The 26,809-nt window shown below is 39.9% G+C and overlaps 1 long non-coding RNA gene across 2 annotated transcripts in view; it reads left to right on the top strand.

The window, feature by feature from the left end:
• The first annotated feature begins 12,014 nt into the window (after positions 1 to 12,014).
• The window catches only part of LOC137988349 (uncharacterized), a 32,347-nt gene continuing 17,552 nt past the window's right edge, over positions 12,015 to 26,809 (top strand). For both annotated transcript variants that reach the window (XR_011120771.1, XR_011120770.1), the window contains exons 1-2: positions 12,015 to 12,118; positions 12,542 to 12,617. This is a non-coding gene — a long non-coding RNA (uncharacterized lncRNA). The remainder of the gene's footprint in view (positions 12,119 to 12,541; positions 12,618 to 26,809) is intronic.

Raw genomic sequence — 26,809 nt, 5'->3', positions numbered from 1 at the left:
TTGCCATTTGGACGATCGTCAAAAATGGCAACGATCGTTTGCGAAATGGATATTAGCGTCTACATAGCTCAGTTGGATTTCTCTTCAAACTGGCTTGTCACAAAAATAGGTCCGCAATGCGTACAAACATATCATTCCACGAAAACATAAGTCAACCGAATCATAGTTAATAGAGGGGACTGGTTTTGAAGCTCGACAGACATCAAAGGAACAAACAAAGATGCCAAGATTTATGTTGGAAAGTCCATGACCGTGCACAATCTTTTGTTTTGCGCTCATACACTATGCATGAATTACGTAACCAACACGTTTCTATTGGTTAGTTCCTCAGCGCGGAGTAAACAACTATTGTGTTTTGTGCACGGTCAAGGACAAAAAAGAGAACAAAAACATACAACAAAGAAATTTCTCCGGTTTCATAACCATTCCCCTCGATTAACTATGACTGAACTAAGAAGAAAACATTTACGAAGTTAGGACAAATGAACCAATAAAAATCAGAGCGCGCGCAAACAAATCAATTTTCACGTGTGCGTAAGGGCTGATTTACATGTCGCATGTGACAAGCTCACGACAGGCCTAAGACATGACTTACGATTGTCACAGCGTTTTAAAACATGTTTTAAAATGCTGCGACATTTTTTCTGACGTACACAACAATCGTAAATCATGTCGTGGGCCTGTCGTAAGCCGTTGTCGCATGCGACAAAACTCGTACCGTGTAAATCGGCCCTAAGATATGCATCTGCGCTGACATCTCGCTTCCAGGCGGTTTTCATTGAGGAGTCCGTACACATTATCATTCTTGGCGCTACTTTATTCAGAGATCTTCTCTGTGCGTCTTTGCTTTATTACTTCGTTCTGAAGAGGGGAAATGCAACAGTCGAGAACTCGGGGGAAAGGTAAGAATTTATTTTTGTGTATTCTTCAACAAAAGCAAGGTTTCACTTCAAGCTGGATTATGTTTAAACTGTAGTCATTTCGTCCTTTTTTCTATTTATTGCCCTGTAAAGTACATCGCGACGCAAACTTAGTTGATGTGGTAAACTGACCATTGAAAGCTGACGTTTAAAGTGTTAGCCCTCCGTCTTCGCTCTAACAATCGAAGCGTGAGCTTTCAAATTTGTCTACGGTGGCCGATTTACCCTTTCAACCGAGTTGATAAACCCATTTTTGCCTTTCACTTCCCTACCGACACAGCACCACAGCTTTTTTAGAAACAAAACCCCTTTATCCGAGATGAAAGTCGGCCGGAACTGAATTCAAGTTCGTTTGTTTCACCGCTTTAGTTTGCGGAGTGAGATTATAGATCTGCTCGTATACAGTGCATGCACGAGCTGAACTAAAATGACCTAAAATCTTTTGGAGGACGGCACAAGCGTGAGAAAAAGAGTTTCTGATTGGCTATCGATGCAAAAACAGACTATTCTTGCATTCTTGCATAACGCACGTGTACACGTGCGATTGTTTTTTTCCATTCAAGACTTATATTAATAATTCATGACGAAACAGCCTATCAGATCACCAAAATAAGGTCACGTGCATGTGCTTTTAAAACCGCGATCAAACATTCCTCATTAGAATTCTTTATATAAAGCATGCTATTAAGTCTCAGCTTGTTTTTCTTGTATGCTAATATTCTTCTCTCACAATTTGAACCTGTTCGGACTCCAGAAGGACACGCTTTTTGTGGAATGTTTTTGAAGCCGTTCAATAAACTCGCAGGTCGTGTTTTATCTGGTCTGAAACAACTCGGCGTCGCCTCGTGGTTTAATTATAGGGAAGATATCTGTTTACAAACATTGCATTTGTTATTCAAATTTTCAACCACAGGAACAAAAGACTCTTTTTTGTCGACAGACAATGAAGCTCTGGTTGGTACATTAATGATAATAGGTGACGTCAACGATATCTTCCCTATAGGTTAGAGACTGCTGTGAGTGTTTGTTTAGAAATACACGCGCGTGCTTACCATACAATGAACGAGGATTTTCGAATACCAGGCCTCCGTTGTTCAAAACTGGTGATAACGCTATCCACCGGATAAATCACTATCCATTGGATAGCGCAATAGGTTTAGCTATGACTTATCCACTGGATAGTGATTTAACCGCCAGATAGCGCTATCCATCGTTTGAACAACTCGGGCCAGCAGTATTGAAATTTCGATTTCATTGTACGGTAAGCAAGTGCGTGTACTTCTAAACAAAACACTCACTAGTCTCCAATCCATAAATAAAACACTAATGCTCGTTTATTAAACAGTACTTACATGGTGTTTTAGTGAACGTAACGTTATAACGCACCTGCACAGGAGCGCTTAGGGCGGATACAATTGAGTGTTGAAACTAATTAGCGAATTGCATTGGTTTTGCATTACTGGACTGTCTCCCTCTTTCTTGATTGGCCGAAGTAATAACTTTGGTTTGGTTTTACGACACTCGATTGAAACTCCATCTAAGAGGATTTAAATTCCTAAATCCTAATTTAGTTCTTTGTGCGGACGTTGCTGTCGCAGTATTCTTAAGTCTCTGATGTATTTGAACCACTGGTAACATTGTTCTGTAAATTCTTCAGTATTCCAGTCAGTTTCTCGGAGCATTTCCTAATCCATGAAAAGTGCCCTTAGAGCCAAAGGTGTACTTAGAGCACACTGCAACAAAAGAACGGAAAAAAGAAATAAGACTTCTTAATATCTTTGTAAGGGCAGAGATGAGTACTTCAAGATACCACACAATACGCTTATTGATCTTCCAAAGAGGGCTTTTCAGAGCCAGTTTAAAATAAATACAATAAAAACTAGCAACAAGAAAAAATTAAAATGCGAACATATCTTATCATAAATAAAGAAATTTCCTGTTTCCGGTTTTCACAAGTAGTGAGCACTTGTTGAAAGATATTGATGGACTTCAGCTCTGTTACGCTCATGAGGAAGGAGTTCTAATTTAGGCCCAGTCCACACGTATCTGGATATTTTTGTATCCGCAACGTTTTCTCTGCGGATTCAAAAATTCTCAGGCCCGCACGTATCCTCCCGGGTTCAAATCGAATTTGCCAGTACCCACGTATCCGGATTTGTTCTAGTACCCGGGACTCCTCTGTTACTATTGTCAACAGAGCATGCGCCATCAAGCGCGCGACAGCTCATGATATGATGACGTCAGTTACCTGAAGTAAAATTTCACTTCCTTAGCAACGCGCGAAAAATCCGTCTGTGGGCCCTTAACGTTATCGGATTTGAAAGTATCTGTATTCAACCACCCACACACTTTCCACTCTGGAGAGTGGATTCAAAAAGTTGCGGATTCGCATGCCGCAAAGAAAAAGTTGCGGATTCAAAATTATCTGGATACGTGAAGACGGGGCCTTAATGTGGTATGACCTACTGGAAGCCTGTTGAGCAAGTCAAGTTCTACCGTTTCGACCAGGATTAATGAGGGTCCACAGCTTTGTGTGCTGTGACTATGTACTTCCGACCCTACACGTATATAATATTTACCCTGCGAATTTCATGGAATGATTTCATTTGAGACTGAGCCATAACCGACTCTTATTACCTGTTCGACACAATATGGCGTTTCAGATTGGTCAATGACAAATGCATAATTAATAAATTGATTGCACGTTGCCGTGCGTCTGTTCAGCAACAGATCAGAGATGACGTCAAAATGTGGTAAGATTTGGTAATAAAGAATTAATAGTTTTGATGATGATGCCAGCTTTGCGTCTGTTCTCTAAACGATCGTAGGTGAGAACTAATCAAAATGCGTGCATCAATGAGCTTGTTGTATAAATAGGTTATAGATGCGATTCGGAAGTATCTACGGAAACAGCGATGAAGTAATTTTGTTGAGAATGTAATGAATAAAAAATCATATGAACTTTCTAGTGCATTTCCTGATTTATGGTCACTCGTGACGTTTTGCAAAGTTTTCAGCACTTTTAAAACATCACTCGCGCACATAAATAGCGAAATGTGCTCGCGTTCATACGATTTCCTGTACAATTAAAAATGGAATTCTTACGTGGAATTTTCGTGACCATCGGGTCTCGTTCAAGCCAGAACTTGAATCCTCCTTTAGCACGCTGATTGTAAACAGACGGATGTCTTTGAGCTTGAGGTCTTTGCGCATTTGGTTCTTGAAGAGAAGCGTTATCCTCTACTGGTTTTTCATGATAGTACATAGTGTACGACTCTGAGAACAGAATAAAATCTTTTGAAGTACCATTTAATAGACGAGCAGGAGGGTTTATCGGGTTTAAGACCACGAGGTGAAGCCAACTGGTTTTAGACCCGATAAACACGACATGCGAGTTTCTTGAACGGCTTCAAAACATTCCACAAAAAGCGTATCCCTCTGGTGTCCAGACAACAGTGCAAAATGTGAGGGGAAGGTATTAGCAAACAAGAAAAACAAGTCCGGCCTTCATATAAAGAATTGTAATGAGGAGTTTTTTATCGGGTTTAAAGCTTTTGTCGATGTCTTCATAGACTGTCAGACTCATAAATTATTAATGAGCTTTTAATTTAATTTACTCTCAAGAGTTTCAAATGCAACTTCTTCACGGTAAAGCACCCGAACTATTGTTCGGGAGGTCATAGGTTCGACTCCTGTGAAGCAGCACTCGATTTTTTTCCGAACCATCATTGAAAAAACATTATCTCTTCAAAACTCTTTGGGCAGCAATTCAGTTGTTGTAGTTGCTTTTAGAAGTCCCGTTCAGATGTGGGTGATCACGTGGCATCGAAGTTAATTCCACAAGTTGCGCCCACTGAAATTAGATGGAATTGCATTCTGATATGTTCAAAAATTTCAAAGTAATCTGGTTTTTGACACATGAATAAATGGGTTGAAAAATGAAAGGCTATTCAATGGTCGTCGCAAAACGTGCTCTCATTTTTGCAGTTCTATCACCTCTGGTTATTCAGACAATTATTCTATTTAGACTTAATGTCGGACAACAGTTCGATCGGAGCAACTTGAGGTACACTTTATTTCAAACTCACTGTTTAATAGCTCCTCTCTTTGTTTTCTGTGGTCATATTTGTGAAACGCATTGGAGAGACCTGGAGTGTTCATGGGATGGGTATCTTTCAAATGAGCTGGTTGTACATCACGTGCTATGCTCTGTACAAACGCAATGTGCTGTAACATAAAAGGAGATATACAACTGAATATCATAGTAGACCTAAGAAGCAAGTAGAGAAAAAAGGTATACACCGAATACAGGTGTGAAACAAGATGGGAGAGCTGCTTCTAGTTCTCATGCTAAGAAGCAAGTATCGTCACCACCTGACCAGCTGGCACTGTACCGCTGTACTTTCGTGCGAGAGATCGCGGGTTGCAATTCAGTGTTTGTAGTCTCATCTACAAATGGTTAAATTTTTGAAGGTGTTCTCTGATACTGACTACATCCCGTGTATCCCGTCTTGCAAATTATTTGCGATGTTATTCAGTATGAGCTGTCGACTTGAAAAGAATCTGCTAAATGGACTAATCACGGATCTATAGGACCACGTGAATAACGACTTTATAAATCACCGACAGTTCCGACAGTTGTCGAGGTCAAGCTGGGGAAAGCTGAAACCAATGAACTTAACCCTTTTAAAATGACAAACTCGAGCCGCGCGCTGGGTCTTAAAATTGATTTTAAAGAAGTCCTTGGAGCTCACAAAATACAGCACCTATTTATTTCCTCTTTATTTTACGGCCGAGAACGGCTCAAGCACTTGGTAATCAAATCGAGCGGGACAGCATCTCCTGAAGTCAAAACGGCAGTATTTTCCTTAAGTGGTTGACGTTCCATTATTTCCGCTATTTTGAATGAGACGAACAAACAATCTCCCTTGAGTTTGTTTGGTTTGTCGTCCCGGAAGCATTTATACATTTTGCCGTTTGTAAACCAATTATACTGCCCGTTCAATCGGCCAATAATAAGGTTCGTCATGTTTGAGCTACACTATGAAGAGTGGTAAACATCGCCTTTTCTCTACAATCAAAGGAACCTCCGATTTTTGAATGCTAAATAGCTAGACAACTGAAGTCAAGACATCAAGAAAACAAGGCGCCGTATTGGCTCCTAATGAGTGCAGATATTTGAGGTTCAAAAGCTCAGCAGATAAGCTAATAAAGTTCACCACTCTAAGAGTTGTCTTTGCAAATTTCTTCGGTTTTCCAATTTCCGCTTGTTTGTTTTTTCTGTATACCTCTTTGAATTCACAATATTTTAAAGTCAGACGACTTAACCTGAACTGATAAAGCACTCATGTTTATTTTAAGCCAATAAAGAAAACGTCTTGGTTTAAAATAATCGTTCTTTCTGGATCTTAGACTACGGCATCAAAATGCTGAAACCTTTTTTCGGCATAAGGTTTGTGTTTACAAAAATCGCATCTCTGTTGTCTGGCTATTTATATTTATTTTGTACTGAAGTCTGCACCATCTTCAGGTTAAAAAAATTATTGGAAATGTGACAGTCAAGAATTATTTTAAAGAAAGCTTGTTGTCTACTTTGTGCTTCATTGTTCAAGGAAAAGTTTCTTCAGAAAAGGGTTTGATGCTGAACTCCGGCTTTAAGATCGTTTGCGATCGTCTGCGATTATATGGAAACAGCTTTCTTTGCAATCTTCTGCGATCTGCGATTCGCGATCGTCTTTATTAAGCCTTTGTTAAGGGTGGTTACCATATGATCGCACACAATCGCAGACGATCGATTTGTGCTTGATGGTTTCTGTGCAATATGTGGATTGAGCCATTCCAGGTTTTGAAATTCTCTTGGCACTGCATCTCGCCCCGATCCAGAAGGTATCGTCTTCAACCGCTTCAGATAACGACCATACGCAGTTCTTATGTTGTGGAGTTTGACCTCTGCCTCCGCCGCCTACAAATTAAATTTCTCACCGATTTTTTCCCAGTTGTTAGCCTTTTTGTTTTTGTCTTTGAAATCTTTACTGTTACGGGTGTAAACGCACTCATACCGAGCAACTTCCTCCATAAATTCCTCGTTAGTAACGTTATCATGTTCAGTGACAGCCATGTTTACAGCAATCGAGGGTTGCTATAAAGGAACATTCGAGCTTTGTTGCTAAGAAGCGTTGATTCATCAGTCAGAATTAAAAATATTATGGGATACGTTTCGATCGTAGATCGCAGAACTTTAGTTTCCATATGGAAATATATCGCAAACGATCGCAGACGATGGCAGAAGATAGGACATGGTTCTATCTTCTGTGATCGTCTGTGATCACGATCGCCCGATCGCAGACGATCGCAGAACTTCCTGCGATCCGCGATCGTCTGCGATCATATGAAAACCAGCCTTTAGGATGTTTGGAAATGAGTACGAAAACTGGATTTTGAGGAGGACAAACACGTACACAAGGCAATCCAGTTTACGCTCACGGAGCGTCTAGTTTGTCTACAAAGCAGAAAATTTCACCAAACAAAGTTAATGTTGGGTTTACACTGCAAATCCGAAAAAAAAGTATTTGCTACTTATACGGCGGGCCCACATATGCTAAATCTCCTTGACAACAAAATACTACAGTCCGCAATGCGTACATACATTCATATATCATAACCTGTGATCCGATGATTTTCGTCATATTTCCATTTGGAAGAAAAGGGCCTGACACATTTACGTCACAAGACATATGCCGCCCATCTGTCAACAGCTATGTCATTTGGGCCAATTTTCCACCGGAAGTTAACGGCTGGATGTCGTTCGTGAAAATCACGAATCACCCGATCAAGAAATCAATAAAACGATAGTAAAATAAACAGAATAAAAATGATGCGAAGAAGAAGGAGAAGCGTTTATTCCACTTTCTTGCAGAACGTGTCCTGAATTAACAAGTAGTAGTTACAATAACAACAATGCTATTATGTTACTTAATTAATGTCTAAAGTAAAATATCTTTGTATCCCTCGATCTACTAATTACGCGCTCACAGCCTGGTCTTAGGTTATACGGGATAGCTCTTTTGTCCGAGTCTAGACATATGAAATGATATTGGGTGGTCGCTGGTGGTTGTTGATTGGACATGTCAGACATAAATTTGCGACAAAGAAGTTCCCTTCTACTGGCGAGTGTGGTATCTTTAGCAAGCGAGAGGGCTTGCCCATTAGTACAGCTAGGGTAGAACATTATCGATTTGTTCTAAAAGGTAGTCCGGAATATTCTTCCAAACTTGAAGAGCATACTCAAGGATCGACTTAATTTTACTAATATGGTAGTAGTATCATTTGAAATGGTTTGAACTCCGAAGTTACATACCTTGATAGTACGTTCATGTAAACTGGGGCCATTTTTGGACTTCTATAATATAGTAGCAAGAGAAAATGAGGGGACAGAGAGAGAGGCTCCCGGTCCAGCCCTTGGGATATGTCATGTCCACGAAAGTTATTTTTAGACGAGCGGAAGTCTTTGTTCTAGCGGAAATCTGTCATCCGAAACGTCCGCACGCAGGCCAACCTCGGTCTGATGTTTGAAAGATGTTAGCAATCAACAGTCGGATGACGATCACACCGAGGAAGCCTCGACATATTTTTTCATGAGCCTTCCACGTGCGCCGCCATTTTCTTTTTTCACTAAGAACCTGAGAGCGAAGCAAGACTGCATGCGGACCTCTGGGAAGACAGACTTCCGCTAGAACAAACACTTCCGCTCGTCTAAAAAGAACTTTCGTGGACATGACATATCCCAGGCAATGCCCTGAGCCTCCCTCTCTGTTTCCTCATTTTCTCTTGATAGTATTCAATAGCAGAAATGTAAACACCACCTGTATAGGATAGCAATTGCTATTTGCGGGCAAATGTATTTCTTTCTAATTGTATATTACTGAAATACATATTATTAATTTATTTTTAAATAAAATTACATGACGTTAAGAGGAATTTCCACAATATGGCGGGCCGACAATGGTCTACACAGCAAAACTGAAAAGAGAGCTCTTTTGAACTCTGGCATTCGAAAGGCATAAAAAATGGGATTGAAGAGTGAGTTTAAATAAAGTAAACCGAGGGAAACTAAATATAAACGTTCATATGTTCGATAGTAGAGTGTGTCCACACTGCCGTCAACAAAATGCAAAATGATATGTGGTAAGGACATCATCAAAGACACACCCGTCACTACGAACAATGTCTTTGTCAATTTTCGTTCTTTATTGATTCCACCATGGCGCCGAGGATGTGTTTCGCAGTTAATTTTAGCAGCGATAGACACGTAGGAAACAAGGATGATGAGAAGACAACAAGACAGAAATGAATATCCGTGAAAGCCGTAAGGCACGTAGACATCGTATAAGGCTAAAAGGAAATCCACAGCCGACAATATCCCAGCTGTAAACCAAACGGCGGCAACAGCTGCTCCAAAGTTCTTCTTTTTCATGAGGCGATGCTTAAATGGGCGAAACGTTGCGTGTAAACGCTCCAACGAAATAGCAGCAAGACTTGCCACGGAAGAGAGGAAAAAGAACGATCCCAAACTAGATAAAATAGCCACCGAGTTCCCGACAGCAAAGCCTAAGAAGATCTCCCACTCCGGACAAAAAAAAAACAGATTACGAACCAGAATGGGTGGCGAGAATAATCCAGTAAAAAAATCAGCAACTGTCAAGTTGATTACCAGGTACATGTGACACTTACGAGGAGTGTGCTCTCTTAGGAAAACAATGATTGACAGGCCATTTAGTGTCACTACAGAAACCGACACAGTGCATAGTACTATTATCCATGTGATGCACTCTGATTGAGCAAAACTCCATAGTTCAAACAACGTGTCGTTTCGCTCACCAAGGGAAGTCGAGTTACCAAACTCAGCCATCGACACCTGAAGAGAGAAATCGCTAGTGAGACATCATAGCTAGATGTATGAATTGTCCCTCAGTGACACTATCATTCGTTTGCATAATACTTTAATTATGACCGAGTTGGAAACCTAACATAAAGCCACAACAGCTGCAGGGAGCTAGCCTCTTTGTCTGGGGAATTCTGTTTTGATTGAAATTTGGAATCGAAGTCATCTCAAACTGGAAGCTGAATATCTCGCTATTTTCTTTCTTATTTTCTTTATCGTCTTTATTTTCTTTCTTTTCGGGGTGAAGGCATGGCGCAGTGGTGAGAGCACTCGCCTCCAACCAATGTGGCCCTTGTTCTAACCCAAATCAGCCATCGACACCTGAAGGGAGAAATTGCTAGTAAGATATCATAGCTACAAAAAGCGACAAAAATAGTTGAGACATCTAACTAGGAAGACAACAATTAGGGAAAAATCACCTTAACGTTACATTTTCCCCTTGCACTACCCCCTCTTCCCCCGCCTCCCCACTTCAATGTTGGTAACGGAAAAAGGAAGAGTTGGTGATAAGAAAACAGCATTGTTTGGGGGGAGGGAGTTAGATGGAAAGACTTTGGGGGAGGGATTTGTCGGAGATTCCTTAAAAGGGAAAGTGTCTCAACTCTTTTAGCGCTTGTTGTAGGTGTATTAATTATGCCACTGTGACACTATCATTCGTTTTCATAATACTTTAATTATGACCTAATTGAAGACCCGACTAGCTGAACAAGAAGCTACAACAGCTCGCGGCTAGCCACTTTGTCTGGGGAATTATCTTTTGAGTGAAATTTGATATGGAAGTCAGCTGAATTGTACGGTGCCCAGTAAGGGACATGCGATGCAAAATATATTTTGTAACTAGCGCTGTCACTTAATTATCTAGCACTGCTACTTATTATCTAGCACTGTCGCTTAATTATCTAGCACTGCTACTTATTATCTGGCACTGTCGCTTAATTATCTAGCTCTGCTACTTACTATCTAGCACTGCCACTTACTATCTAGCACTGCTACTTACTATCTAGCACATAAAAGCTAACCTTAGACCTAATTAGGCCTAGATAATAAGTAGCAGTGCTAGATAAATAAGTGACAGTGCCAGATAATAAGTAGCAGTGCTAGATAATTAAGTGACAGTGCCAGATAATAAGTGACAGTGCTAGATAATAAGTGACACTGCCAGATAAATAAGTGACAGTGCTAGATAAGTAGAGTTTTTGGATTTGTTGTCCCTTACAGGGCACCGTAGAATTGGAAGGTGAATATCTTGCTACTTTCTCAACATTGATTTTATTTTGAACCGCGGCAACGGTGGGTTCCCGTGAACGCGCCTTGGAATAAAAACATCCAGTATGTGTAGATGTTTTCTTCATGTTTTCACCCTAAAGAAGACCGATAAGTCAGTCGAAATATAGGTGTTCGTTAAAATCGTCTCTTCTTTTCATTTGTTTAGGTTTCACGAGTAACCATCGTTTTAATGCTACAGAACTGTTTCGTATCTTACAAGTACCACACTCATCAGGAAATTTTAACGACAGAACTGTTGAAATTGGAAAGCTGGCAGTTACATACGGAAATTTGAATGGTTGCTATAGTAAATGTGTTACATTTAAGGAGCTGCTAGGTAACAAAACTTGATATAAAGGGATTATATGTCGGTATTTTAAATTTACGTTACTCTAAAGTTCCAGAGTACATATCGGTTTCTGTGGGTCATGAACTTGCTAATTCGTTTCTTCTGTTAAGGCTACATACACAGTTCTTTCTTACATATGATTATGAACTTTTCATTCAGACAAAGACTCGCTTTTTGTTAATGTTGCTGTAGGGTCTACATCTTTTAAGAATTTTCCATTTAATTTGAAACGGTTTCTTTGCGTCTTGTAAGTTCCAAACATATTTGGAAAGATCTGTCGCATTTCTTCTGTTTGAATGTCGAAAGGATGTTTTGTGACTGATTCCTGTAGCGTTCCTGAGTTTGTGGCTAGTCCAACGTAGGTTTCAGTTTTTGTCTCGGTGGTGACTGCGGCCTGATAGTTTACCTTAGTTTGGAGGCATTTTCCTTCTAGTGGGCAATCAGGCTTTTTTCTGCAATTGCAGGTGTCAGGTTGCGGTGCTGGTGTATTTGCATCTGAGAGAACGTGTTTGTTGTGTGACGATATGGTGGATTTCATGTTTGGCATACATAAGTAGCTTAGCTTGAGTGTGTGTCTGTCTTGTAGAGCGGAGAGTTGTTCTGGAAGCATTTCTCGACGATATGTAGGAATTTTCTACCAAGGTTGGTCTTAACCCTTGAATCGAAAGGGGGATTGTACCACGTAATGTCCCTTTTTCTCTTTCTTTTGTTTTTCGGAGCGGGCTCTAGATTGTATGTTAGTTTGTGATCATATCCACTTTCTTTGAGTGCGTGTTGGTAAGGGGCAATTGATTCGTCAAATACTTCCTTGCTGGATGAAATATTAGTTAGTCTTTTGTTGATGTTGAGTGGTATGTTTTTCCGAGTAATGCTGGGGAGTGGTTGCTTTGCCGGTGGACGTACGATAATTTGTTGTTGGCCTCATGTATGGTTTGTAGCTTCCATCTGTAAGGTCGAAGGTTACGTCAAGAAAGTGGACGATTTTTTGTTAGCATAGATTGTGATCTTTAGGCCATTTGATTTAAACACATTGCTGACTTCTTTTTTTGGTTTTTTCAATTTCAGTTTTTCAATTTCAGCCAGTGTCGTCACGGTACAGTCCAACTTCACCTTTGAATTTGGATGTGATCAAGGAGAGCATGTAAGTTCCTATCAATTCGCACGTTTCTGCTCCGTCGTAGGAGCCCATTGTAACATCAAACATGCCGTTTGCGTTCTTCTTGATCCATGGAGAGTTTTGGTTCTGTAGCATTAGGGACCGTTCATTTTTTATGGGGTAGGGGGGGCTGGTGGAATTTGGAGGAGTGTAACTTGCCCCCCCCTCATCAGAGTAATTTTTTGGAAGGCCCCCCTCCCCCTTTGAATAAAAAATACATATGGTGTTAAAAGTTACTGCAGCATTAAAATTTCGTTTTGTTACATTTCACATAATTTATTGAAAGAAACCTGAAAGCTAGAAGGCTGCTTTTAACAAATCACTCAAAAGAATGAAAAGTCAATTTCTGCTCTTCTTGTTACAGCTCGTCCTGTGCGTGTTGTAGCTGACCGCTCGTCTGCGTATTCCTCATCTGAGGCGATAAAAGCAAGAACGACATCATTTGAGTCGTCTTCAGAGTCAGGGGCATCACTCTTGTAGTCATGATCAGTTTCCTCTCCCTCACTGCTTTCATCACTGCTGTTTAGTTGACCTGATTCATTCCTGCCTCCCACTTCGGCTTGTCCAGTTCTGAGAGTTTTCATTCGCAAGAAGTGTCCCATAATTGTCTTCACTTTGTCATTCTTGTTGCTCTTCTGATGCTGTTTTAATAGCCCATGATGTTTTAAGTATTTGTTCAATTCTGGCACACGGAGCTTTTTTAGCTTGGTGGCATCTTCACACAAATTAGCCCAATGATAACCTCCATAGGACTTTTCTCTTGCCTCCCTACTTTCCCTTGGCCTTTCCTCCAGTCTCTTCTTTTTTTTGAACTCCATGACCTCAAGATTCTGGAGATAGTCAACCACAAACTTTGGTTGCACAATGAATTTGTCTCCAAATCTAGCTACGCTCTCTGGGTCAGACAAAACTACGCTACCACTGGCATGCGCCTCTTTCAACTGGACTCTTGGTTGCCAATCGTCTGGATTACGCCCCTCATTTGGGGTCTGCTGATAAGGAAGGTAGTGGTACTTTGAAAGGCAGGCATGATCAGGAAATGGTTTGGGGCATCTCCCTATAGGTGGTCCAGTCCATTCACAACAAAAAGAACAAACTTTTCCTACCTTTACTCCACTAGAAAACTTCAGAAATTTCTCAGAAAAAGCCTTGGTAACGAGGTCAGTTCCAATTACAGGACTCAAATTATTGGTCTTTGTTTAATATGCGCTTCACAACAACATTTTTATGAATGAAAAGAAAGTTCTTACTATTCAAGACTGTTATCATGGCACGTTCACTGTTATTATAAAATATATAAAAAGCTGTTGAGAAGTTTTCTTGAATACCCTGGAAATGTTTTAGTATATTTGTTATAAATAAAAGAGGTCACTTTTTTCCTCAATTTGTAAAATCTCTTATCCTATTTTAATCTAATTTTTTCGTCCAACCCCCCCTTTTCCTTCATTTTTTTTCGGCTGGCCCCCCCTTTCAAGCCAATTTTTTTTTAGTGGCCCCCCCCAAATCCCACCAGCCCCCCCTTTCTCATAAAAAATGAACGGTCCCTTAAAACGATGGTTACTCGTGAAACCTAAACTTCTGTGAAGTCATAGTTATTGCTCCTCAATCGATTGAGTTCAGTGAGAGCTCTACGAAATACGTTCTACTCAAAAAAAGAAATTATATATATATATATAATAGATAGATATAGCTCTTTGGCATTACAAAGCTTTTGCTTTCATGTCCAAATTGAGCACTCTACTAGGATGAGTCATTGCCGCTAGCAATTGCGCATGCTCACTAGCTTGCTAGTTTGAGCCCTCTGGCATGGCTTAGATGTACCACATGTGTGGGACATTTGGGGTGGTTTTATAAGCTTAACCTCCGACTGCACTGATGAGGCCCAGATGGCCGAAACAGCACTGTCTGCAAATAGATACATAATATATATCGCTTTGATGAATCAAACGATGTTTTTGAAGTTCATATTTAATGAAGACATGTTCCGGATGAAACATCATCCATCGTCAGTTGTACAAAATTACCCAAAACGGGAAAATGGGTTTGGGCAGTGGCAAAGAAAAATAACTTAGTAGGATTTTCACGTCCTAATTTAATATCTGGATTGCCCTTTATCATTTTTACGATCAAATTGATGGGGTAGCCATGTGCTCCCGCTTGCTCCTGTATTATCTTATCTCTTTATGGGTCACCATGAGAAACGCTGGTTAGAGAATTACTATTCGGGTATCGAGTTTTACCGTAGATATGTCGACGACACTTTTGCTTTGTTTAATACCGAGCAGGATGCTTTATCTTTCTTTAGTCATATCAACAGCCAGCACCCTAACATCAAGTTTACTATGGAGAGGGAAGAAAACCACAAGCTCCCCTTCTTGAATGTGCTTTTAGATAACCATAGTAATCAGAGCATTACTACCTCTGTTTTCCACAAGAAGACCTACACTGGTCTTCTCACTAATTATTATAGCTTTGTACCTTTTAGTTACAAATTAGGATTAGTACTGACGCACTCTGATTGACCGAATTTTATAAGAAATTAGACAACACATTTTGTAGCGACCTGGAAATTAAGTTGGTGTTCACCCCGTTTAAAATCAGGAGTTGGTTTGGGGCCAAGGACCCTATCCCTGCGGGTTTACGATCACGAGTCATTTACAAGTTTTCATGTGCGGGCTGTAATGCCTGTTATATTGGTGAAACCAATAGACACTTCGCCACTCGCATACGTGAACAATCTCGCCTCCGACAAGCACTTCAGAAGTTCTGAAAAATGTCGCTCCCTTTGTCAGAAGATTGTTTTAAAATCCTCGACCCTGCTTCCACACAATTGAAAATTAACGAAGCCATGCATATCCTTTGGAAGCAGCTATCTTTAAACTCCCAAGTCAAACATCTTAATTTATCCCTTTCCTACTAATTAATCTCTTTTCTTAGCTTAAATAGCTTGGGTTTTTTTTGTTTTGTTTTGTTGTGTGTGTTTTTATTCTGTTCTCGCCTTAAGCCTTAATTATTCATGTTATATATCTCACTTTGTTACACTACTTATTGCACAACTTCACTTTATTCCTCATTGTACAACTGACGATGGATAATGTTTCATACGAAACATGTCTTGATTAAATATTAAATATGAACTTCAAAAACATCGTGTGGTTCATCAAAGCGATATCTTACTTGGTGCTGCTACGAAGCCTTGGTAATATCTATCTATATATATAGAGAGAGAGAGAGAGAGAGAGAGAGAGAGAGAGAGGGCTGTGAGAATTAAAACATAGCTACACGGTAATTGCCCTACAGGCCTATTTCGTAAGGCTTGAAGCCTCACTCTTCAGGAGTTTTATTCACACTGCTGCGAACTTATTTTTATATCACAAACACTACGTAAATTTACATACATGTTGGTGTTTAGGTGCTAAGCTAATTGTTCTGTTGTAGAGCCTTCGCTCGGTGCCTGCATGATGATACTAACTCGTTGCTTTTGTTCAATGTACATCACTCTGGTTCACAGATAATGCCAAATTTCTCGCTTAAGCATAAATTACAACGTTTAGTTGAACTGCTGTACGGTTTAGCGTGGCAAACAATTTGCCATGTAATTTCATGCTCTATGTTGTTATCTTTTAGCGAAAATACGTGTTTGCTGAGTTCAGTTCAATTTCTATAGGTCTTATTTTCGAAAGATGTTTTATGATTTCTATAACGTGTCTTATAGGCATCGGCCGTCAGGCCTACGTATGTTTCAAATTTGTCATTGTCCATTCTTCTTATCTTTGCCTGATAAACTTCACCAGAAGTCAGACATTGGCCGTTTAAGGGGCACTCGCCCTTTTTACGGCAGTTACAGAGCTTGGTTTTAGCGCTCTCCAGGGAGGGGCTATAGGCCGCCAGTAGTCGCTTGTTGTGGCTGTCGATTATTCGCTTTACATTGCTCGTACTGCTATAACTGATTTCAATAGTATTCCGGTTGAAAATCTTGTTCAGGGTGTGGCCCCGAGGAAAACACCTGTCCACGAGTGCTAAGAATTTCTTCCCAAACATGGCTAATTGTTTGCCGCGCTAATCCATACAGCAGTTCAACTAAACGTTGTAATTTATGCTTGAGCGAGAAATTTGTCATTAGCTGTGAACCGGAGCGATGTACATTGAACAAAACAAACGAGTTAGTATCATCATGCAGGCACCGAGTTAAGGCGCTACAACAGAACAATTTGCTTAGCACCTAAACACCAACATGTATGTAAATTTACGTAGTGTTTGTGATATAAAAATAAGTGCGCAGCAGTGTGAATAAAACTCCTGAAGAGTGAGGCTTCAAGTCTTACGAAACAGGCCTGTAGGGCCATTACCGTGTAATTATGTTTTAATTCTCACAGCCCTCTATAGTTACGCTCTACCTATGTATTGAGCACTCTAACTGGCTCGATCGCGCAGAATTCAATTCTTGCTTCCGTCGTTTTAAAAATTACAAGATAACAAAAACTGGAAAAAACGACTTGCCGATATATCGTCTTTATTTAGCAAAGACTCCGTCAGGGCAACTGACAAAGCGATCAGAATCGTTACAAGATATGCTCTCGTTGATGTAAAACACAGCAATATGAAAATGCACGCGCGCTATCAAGCGTGCATCTTGGACAGATTCCCTGTGACTCAAGAAGTTAGAGCTGAAAATCGTAACTTACAACAGGCGCTTGCCAACCATGGCTGCAAGACAGCTGCCGGCAAGCTGAAAGGAACAACTGGCGCAGAATTCAATTCTTGCTTCCGTCGTTTTAAAAATGACGGTCTTTCTAATTTCTTTCAATTCGTCTTTTGTTTTTTTCGAGTGTTAGACGATAAGAGACAAAATAGGCCCTGGATTCTTGATAACGGATAACAGAAACAGGTCTTAGAGGGCTGTTAACTTAAGCATTACTCCATAGAGGCGTTTAAAACTCACAGGGTTTTTTTTTTCTTTTGAAGTTCCGGTCTCTTGCACTAACTCCGACAGTAACATAAATTCTCTCTAACCAAGAACAATACGACACTGGAGCTGACAGTGGTGCTACCGCAATATTGAGAAGTAAGTCTTGAAGACCCAGTTAACTATTACCTCACCCGATCAAAATGGTTTCAGTGTTTAACTCATCTACACATGCAGCACAACGTATTTTATTGCATTTTAAACACTAGCATCTGCTTTGCAATTGTTTAGTCCAATTGTACTTATCCAGTGAAAGCTTTTAAAGGGGCAGTGTCACGCTATGTCAGTCAAACTTCAAAACACTAAAATATGTCTTTGCATCAATCAAGACCAAAAAATAATCGTGTAGATTTTGTTGCCAATAAAAACTTAAGTGCACTGAAACTATTCATTGTTGTTTGCGGCCAAGGATGGAGAGGATAAAAATGGTTGCAACTTGAAAAAACTGGCCAGTTTTTTCAAGTTTGGAGATGGTGTCCGCAGAAAGTCCCCAAAAATTAAATACCAATAGCTCTTTGTGCAAAAAATATATTCCATATCTTGTCAATGGGTTGTCAATAATGTTAGACGTGTGAGCTAAAGTACTAATTGAGACTTTTACCCTGTTTAACCTCAAAACAGAAAATTAAGTATGACATTGCCCCTTTCAGAGCAGTTTAATGTAAATATTAGCCTTTAAACAGGCTCTCCATGTGATTGATCGGTTAACAGCTAGGGCGATTGGAGCCTCAGCTAGCTAGCTGTTGACCGAACGCCATTTGAGCAACAATTAACCGACGCACGGAGAGCCTGCGTGCAGGCTATGTAAATATCGCCTACGGGAATACAACATGGAAAAAGTCCACATTTCTCAAACTTTTTCACAATTCGGTAACTAATTCGGTAACTAATTACAAGAACAATACCTTAAGGTGATACCTCAGAAAAAAAAGTTGTCGAACGATTTTCGTGAACCTTTCCCGGAATGTTCAAGGGCACCCAACGAGAATATAGTTCAAAACCACTTAAACATAGCATTGTATAACATATTTTTGTATTTAAACTGTAGATATAGGCATATTTTTATCCCCTAAAAATTTTTCATCTGTTCGGATTTCCTACCTGAAAGTCAAGTGACCCTAAAATTATAGGGATTAAAAGATACCTTTTCGAAAATTTCAGCCACAAAAAAGGCTTCCGAAAATACTAAGTGACCTTTTTAGGGTAAAAGTCCTTTAAAAATGGGCAATTATACCACTTTTTAGGGGCTCGAAAATCCTAGGACAGGCAGGCAAGCAAGAAATTTTACAACTAATGTTCCGAAAATTCTAGATCTCAAATTGTCTTCTTGCTACATGTACTGATCTCTGTTTTGAGAACTACAATAAAAAAGATAAGTCACCGCGCTTGCTTAAGAGATATAATGGGCCAATCTTACCCCAGTAATGCCTGTGTACTGATACTAAACGTTATTTCATCGGCTCAGAGTACATTTTGCGGTAGCTGAACAAGAGAATTTTAAAGTTAACACTTGAAAAGACACCTGATAGGTAGAAAATCCATGATTGCATATGGAACACTTTCTTATATAGTTTATGCAAAAATCACTAAACTTAAAGCAACGCCGACTCAAAACCTTTCTCGAGTCGTTGTTTTTGATCATCATTTACATCCCTGGGTAACGGGCTTTGTGTACGTTTTTAGCTATAATATCTTTTTTTCCTTCCGATAAATTTCTTTATTTTTTTTTTAGTTTAAAGGGGATAATTTGTACATCAAAATGATGCATTAAAAAATATAGGTCACCGTTCTCGTTGAAGAGTAAAACACCGTCGTACCTGACTTTCTCGATTATCGTAGATCGAAACAACAAAATTCGCCGTGTTCTCGGAATGCGCGCGCTTATTCGCAAAGAGATAAAGTATGGGTCATTCACAACTTCTCTCACATGTTTTGAGAACTGATTCCTCGTGTATGATCGACTTTCGCCATATTTACAATGTTGCAAATTTGACCAATTTATAAATATTGACACACCATATGCTCAGTACAGGATGCGCAGTGCAATACTAAAGAATCACCTTAACATACAGAATAATTTTAAATCTCTTTTTCCTAGCCCTACCCGGCTAAAATGATGCTTGCAAGCATCATTCCTGTTAACAAATGGTAAACGGCTCAGCGTGCACTATTGAGTTATGGTAAACGGCTCAGCGTGCACTATTGAGTTATGGTGCACGCGGGAGGTTGCAAGGAGTGATGTATGGAATAAATGTTTAATAGATGAATTATTGACTCACTATTAACAAGTTGGCTTCAGCATCGCAGCTAGTTAACAATTAGACCCGTAGCCCGCAAGGGCTACGGGTCAAAAGCTCATGAGGCGAAGCCGAATGGGCTATTGACCCGTGGCCCTTGCGAGGCATTGTTTTAGTATCACCCAACTAGTCGGACAGAAAAGGCAATAATAAAGTTAGCAAATGCAAGTTGAAAATATATTTATTTGGGAAAAAAACGAAAGAAAGCGTCACGCTTTTCGCTACTCGAGGATTATTATTAATAGTCCTCTAGTAGCGTAGCCAATCAAAATGTAGGATTTGCATTAGTCCACTAGTTAGGTGATACTAATAAGAGTTAAAACCCGAGCGGCTTGATTCTAAGGCTTCGGTAATTTGTCAAATAACGTTTAACCTTAATTACCCCAGACAAGATTGCAATAATCAAAGTGAGGTTGAATTTACGCCTTGTGTATGTAATGAAGAGATGGTAGAGACTAACGGTCTCATCCCTTTTATTTCGCCCATCCCGAGAGCGACATTTTGGATTCTTTGCCACCTTAGATGTTCATCAATGACTATCCCACGCGATTTGACATGCTGAAGAGAGTTCCTCAATAGCAACGCTCAAGTGGGTTTAATAAGGTACTCAACGTTTCCTGCAGCCAATTGGTATAATTTTGGTTTTAGCAGTATTCGAAGTTAGTTTAATTTAATATGTAAATGAGGCCTTCTTCAAACGCCAACTTCTACCGTGTCAAACTTAAATTATTTAAGTTTGACCTGGGAGTGGTACAACAGTAACATGGGAGTGGTTTCAAACATCGAATTAAATTCGTTCGCGCCAAATTCAAAATAAATAAAACAACAAAACACACCTTCCATCCAGCGGTCAGCTACAACATGCGCTGAAAAATCAGTTGCGCGAAATTTGAAACTGGCCTAAAGGGGCCAAGAGTAGGAGATACATTACCCCCAAGCCCCGCGCCGCCATCTTACGTAAATTTAATCATTACACAAGCAGCTGACCTTTCGATGGACAAGAGATGTAGTTTGAGGCCAAAGTAAGACTAGACACTACATGGCATTATGAGGAAATTCCTGAACATGGCGGGCGGGCAATGGTCTACACATCAAAACTGAAATCAGAGCTCTTTTGAACTCTGACATCCTAAAGGCATAAAATATGGGATTGACGAGTGAGTTTCCGTAAAGTAAACAGAAAGTAACCAAAGTTAAACGTTTAATTGTTCGATGGGAAATTTCGTAGTGGAGAACCGAGTCCACACTGCCGGCAACAAACCACAAAACGGTATATGGTAAGGACAGCATCGAAGACACACTCGCCACAATGAACAGTGTCTTTGTCAGTTTTCTTTCTTTAATGATTCCACCATGGCGCCGAGGAAGTGTTCCGCATTTCATTTTAATAGCGATGGACGCGTAGGAAACAAGGATAATGAGAAGACAGCAAGATATAACTAAAGATCTGTGAATCTCATAAGGCAAGTAGACACCGTACCAGAATAATAGGAAATCCACAGCCTCCCATATCCCCGCTGTAAACCAAACGGCGAAAACAGCTGCTCCAAAGGTCCTCTTTTTCATGAGGCGATGCTTAAATGGACGAAACGTTGCGTGTAAACGCTCCAACGAAATAACAGCAAGATTTACGAAGGAGGAGTGCAAAAAGAACACTGGCAAACCATAAAATATACTAGTGATCAAGTTCTCGACAGCAAACCAAAACTTCCATAAGAAGATGTCCCCCTCCAGACAAAGGAAACTCAGATTATGGACCAGAATGGGCGGCCAGAATAATCCAGCAAAGAGATCAGCAACTGTCAAGTTGATTACCAGGTACATGTGACGCTTGCGAAGACTGCGATCTCTTAAGAAAACAATGATTGAAAGGCCATTCAATGTCACTATAGTAGCCGACATTGTGTATAGTACCAGCTGCCAGGTGATGCACTCTGATCGAGATCCACTCAGCTCAAATAACGTGACGTTTTGCTCATCAAAGAATGTCGAATTACCCGACTCAGCAGCCGTCGATACCTGAAAAGAGAAATCGCTAGTAAGATATCATAGTCAGATGTATGAATTTTCCCACTGTGACACTATCATTCGTTTAGGGAAGGATTGAATAAAAAGCTGCAAAAGCTGCAAAAGCTCAAGGCTAGCCACTGTGTCCGGGGAATCCTCTTCTAATGATTTTGAAATCGAAGTCACCAGAACTGGAAGCTAACCATCCGGTTATATCCTTCTATTTTCTTAACCTTGATTACATTTTGAGCGGTAAAGGACAACCGCTGTAGTACAAGGAAACGGGTTCCCGTGCAAGCCCCTTGGAATAAAATTCTACTAGTCGAATAAAACGCGCATTTTACATTTTCGCTGAATAATGTAAAATGAATAATGTAATCCTGTAATCGGCTCTGATCGATCTTTGAGTAGACAGTAAACCAACCGAATTACTGTCTTTTTTGCTCATTGCCTGGAGAAGAAAATACGCTAACATAAACAATAAATGGTTTTCACCTGAAATCACAGAAGCCATGTTGGCACAGAATGAGCGGAGAAAAAAGTTTTTCGGAATTTGACGCTATTATAATGCAAAACATGAGCCATAATTTGCCAACCTCGTTCCCAGGGTCTTCTCGGCTTTCAACATGGCGGCCGGTCGGGACACAGCAGATCACGTGATCAATTTGTTCCGTCGAGTATAGACAAATATGCAATGTTTCCAAAATGGTGGCAAGGAATAAGGTGAGAGAAATCTGGGTTCGACAACCGCCAACAAAATAATACAAACAAAATGGCGTGCCAGGGGAAGCTACAGGAACTGCACCGACCAGTGGTCTGGGTGAAAACATTGGTTTGGTGTTGAGGCTCTCATTATCGCCAGCGCAAATTTGTACTATCTGTACAAGTAAATGACTGGGACAAGGCCGGAGCCATTCCTGTATTTAGCCGCTCCTGGGGAAAACTGAAACCGTAAAATTTGTTGTAAGAGACCTAGAATACGGATGGATGAATGCACGAGTAACGGGAATGCGGTAGATGACAGAGAAGTCTTGTTTTGCTTTACTCTCGTTGATGTAAGACGCAGCAATATAAAAATGCACGCGCGCTATCAAGCAAGCGGGTTACAACACAGTGGCAAATTGAATCTTAAAGCTACAACCTCCAGATGCAAGGCTGAAAAGCCCCTAATTTTTTTTTTTTTATTGGCGTACCTCGGACAGATTCCATGTGATTCAAGAAATTAGAGCTGAAAATCGTAACTTAGAACAGGCGCTTGCCAAACATGACTGCAGGACAGCTGCAGGCAAGATGAAAGGACCAACTGGCGCAGAATTCTTGCTTCCGTCGTTTTAAAAATTACGGCCTTTCTAGAAAATTTAAATTACCAAGCAACTGAGTTAAGACAATTTCTTGCACTTTGTCTTTTTTTTTTTTTCGAGTGTTAGACGATAACAGACAAAATAGGCCCTCTTGATAACCGATGACAGAAACGAGTCTTAGAAGGCTGTTGATTAACTTAAGCATTATACTCCATGGAAGCGTTTAAAACTCACAGGGTTTTTTCTTTTTTTTCGAAGTTCCGGCCTCTTGCACTAACTCCGACAGTAACATAAATTCTCTCTCACCAAGAACAATACGACACTGGAACTGACAGTGATGTTACCGCAAAATTGAGAAGTCTTGAAGACCCAGCTACTATGATCTCACCCGATCACATTGGTTTCAGTGTTTAACTTATCTACACATGCAGCACAGCCTATTTTATTGCATTTTAAACATTAGCATCTGCTTTGCTTAGTCCAATTGTACTGATCCAGTGGAAGCTTTTAAGAGTAGTTTAATGTAAATACTAGATGCTTCTGTGAAGCATACACTGGCTTGCCTGTGATACGTGCTACAGAAAATCAGAAGGCACTGAATTTTGTGGTATTGAAATACATCATTCCAGTCTCTGAAGAATAACAAATAAAAGAGAAGCGAGAAACATTGGCTTCTGGGCTGACATGTTGATAATTTTCAAGTTCCCTCACAACTTCTTTTCACCACAAGTGTGCCCTATGAGCATCCGAAAACTTTGTAATACTAAACTTCACTGAAGTCAAGCCCTGTTTCGCGGGGTTAGTGTTGTGATGGGAGAGCAAAACAATAAACCCCTCATAAAAAACAGAAACATCTGACCGAAAATACTATTAACGCTAACAAATGCAAACTCTGCAAGGTACAGATTCTGGTAGCTTGCTTTATGCAAAACAAATATTGATGAAAAAGCAAATAAATATTGATACACAGTTTTCAGAAAGAGCCGAAGGAAGTTTCCCGGACGGTCGATCGAGAATAAAATATTTACGACATGAAAACAACATTAATTTTGAACCGTGAATATAGAATATAAAAAGTTACGATCAGCGACAAACATTTTGGGAGATTTTTGCTACGTTCAAGTAAATTGCAAAATCGAAAGTGACAGTGACATGGCCGGAATTCAGCGGGCGCCGTGATTAAGTTACCGCGGCATGTTTACTCGCCAAACAGTGAAGCATCTGTGTCAAATGATGGCAAGATACCGGGTTTTTGTAAGTTTCTTTTTCTGTCAAGTGTTATAAAGTTTGACAATGAAATGAGCGAAGTCAAAACAAAGATCACAATCGCCCAACTCTTGTTTATGCAAAGTCAAAATTTACTCTCCAAGACGCGTACGACGTTATTTATCACCAGGTAATTCCATCATTTTGGAAATAGCAGCTACTTTATTATTCATCTGCGTCACAAGTTTTCACTGATTTTGGGCCTCATTTTGTTGAAACTCAAGCACGCTTCCAACAGGCCTGTGAACCCTTCCTGCTTACAGAGCAATACTAAAAAACTTCTCCCATATCACATTTGAACCTTAAGCTCGAAAATTCAATACACAACATGATATCATAATTCACAAAGGCAGAAAATACCACAGAATCCTTTTCCAGCGAAAATTTTATTGAAACAAACAACATATTTGCTCTTAGAGGTGAAAACCTCTTCCTATTTCATTGCGTGCGTGAAGACAAGAAACTCAATTGTGTCAAATTACCATGTACTTCAGGTAAATACTGCTCACTTTGATTTCGTCTCGACGGGCGATAGATTGTTGTCGAAGTCCAGTACTCGTCGCTTTTGAGATTCATGCCTAGTTTATCCAACTGAATTTCCATTATTGAGCTCCATAAGGGTATATTTTGTTTAAGGATCCACTAAAACGCCATTCGCGTTTCATGACTTTCGACGCCATTGCAGGCTAAGTTGATGATTCTACTGTGTCCACCAGAGAAATCTACGCAGTTCCACTACCCTCTCGATCCTAAGAAAATACGCGCAGAAGGCTCTATACACAAAGACACCACTTACCAGGGGAGTGACAGGCAAGACTTTTACCGACACGGAAAATAAAAAAATAAAAAATAATCTACCCATTTTCCGACTGGTTTGCCATAGGCAATCCAGTAATTAGCCTTCACACAGGCTCTCCATGTGGTTAATCGGTTACCAGCTGTGGCGATTAGAGCCTGAGCTAGCTAGCTGTTGACCGAACGCCATTTGAGCAACAATTAACCGACCTACGGAGAGCCTGTGTGCAGGCTATGTAAATATCGCTTAAAGTCATACAACATAGAAAAAAAACACATTTCTCAAACTTTTTTCACAATAAAGGTCTTCGGTAACTGATTACAAGAATGTAACGTTCGGTTCATTACGGTAAATATTTTTTTCCTTCGGAGCGACTTTTCTGCTCTGAGTGCTCATTGAGCAGATAAACTACCCGAAACGTACTGCTTTTTTCGGCTCATCGTCTGAGAAAGAAAATACCTTAAGGTGATTCTTCAGAAAAAACAGTTGTCGAACGATTTTCTTGAAACTTTCCCTGAATATTCCCTACTAATGCCTGTTTTGAGAACTACAATAAAAAAGATATGTCACCGTGCTTGCTTAAGAGATATAATCGGCCAATCGTACCCCACTTATACTAAACACGCGCATTTGTTAACACTTGAAAAGACACCTGATAGGTAGAAAGTCTAGAGCCGATATGGAACACTGTCCTATATGTAGTCTATGGAAAAATCACTCAACTTAAAACGACGTCAACTCAAAACCTTTCTCGAGTCGTTCTTTTCAAGATCATCATTTACATCATAGGTCAGAAACTTAAGGCTCTTAATCTTAATCCATATCTTACTAATTGGTATGTTAGTTTTTTGAAAAACAGGAAGCAGCGTCTCGTTTTTAAAAGTAAAGTGTTCAGTTGGCATTTGTGTAAATAAGGGCACTACTCAAGGCAGCGTAAGTGGCCCTTATTTATTTAATCTTTTTTTAAATGATCTTATATTACAGCAATCCTATGACACATCTTATTAGGTATGCTGATGATACTACTCTTCAAGTTAATGTTAATAAGTCAGCCCGGATATATCTCATGACACTGTTAATCAGTACCTAGAATGGTCGGAAGATAACTGTATGCCACGTAATGTTACTAAATGTAATGAGCTTTGTGACCGGAAAGATGTAAAGAAAACTGTAGCCCTGTCAATGACATTAAACAGGTAGAATCGTCAAAGCCATTAGGGATTTCGTTTCAGAATAACGCTAGGTTTACGGTACATATAAAGAATAAGTTACTAGAAGCTAATAAGTGTCTTTGCCAGGATGATATAGACCATCTTTTTAACGTCATTCTCCTACCTAAGCTTACTTACGGGCTTAGTGTTTACGCTGTTTCTAAACTTGAGCTCATTACTGTTCAGAAATTTCTTTGCCGTTGTAATTACAAGCGAAAGTAAGTTTCCTATTTTATAGATATTTCTAAGTTATTACAAAAATCAGACCGTACTATTTTTAATAAAGCTCGTAATACTGGCCATCCTCTTCATAGCTTATTGCCAAAAGTCAAG

The sequence above is a fragment of the Montipora foliosa genome, unplaced genomic scaffold (assembly GCF_036669935.1).
Source record: "Montipora foliosa isolate CH-2021 unplaced genomic scaffold, ASM3666993v2 scaffold_414, whole genome shotgun sequence".
NCBI lineage: Eukaryota > Metazoa > Cnidaria > Anthozoa > Scleractinia > Acroporidae > Montipora > Montipora foliosa.
Note: the sequence above shows the minus strand (reverse complement) of the source record. Positions and strands in the feature narration are given on the sequence as shown.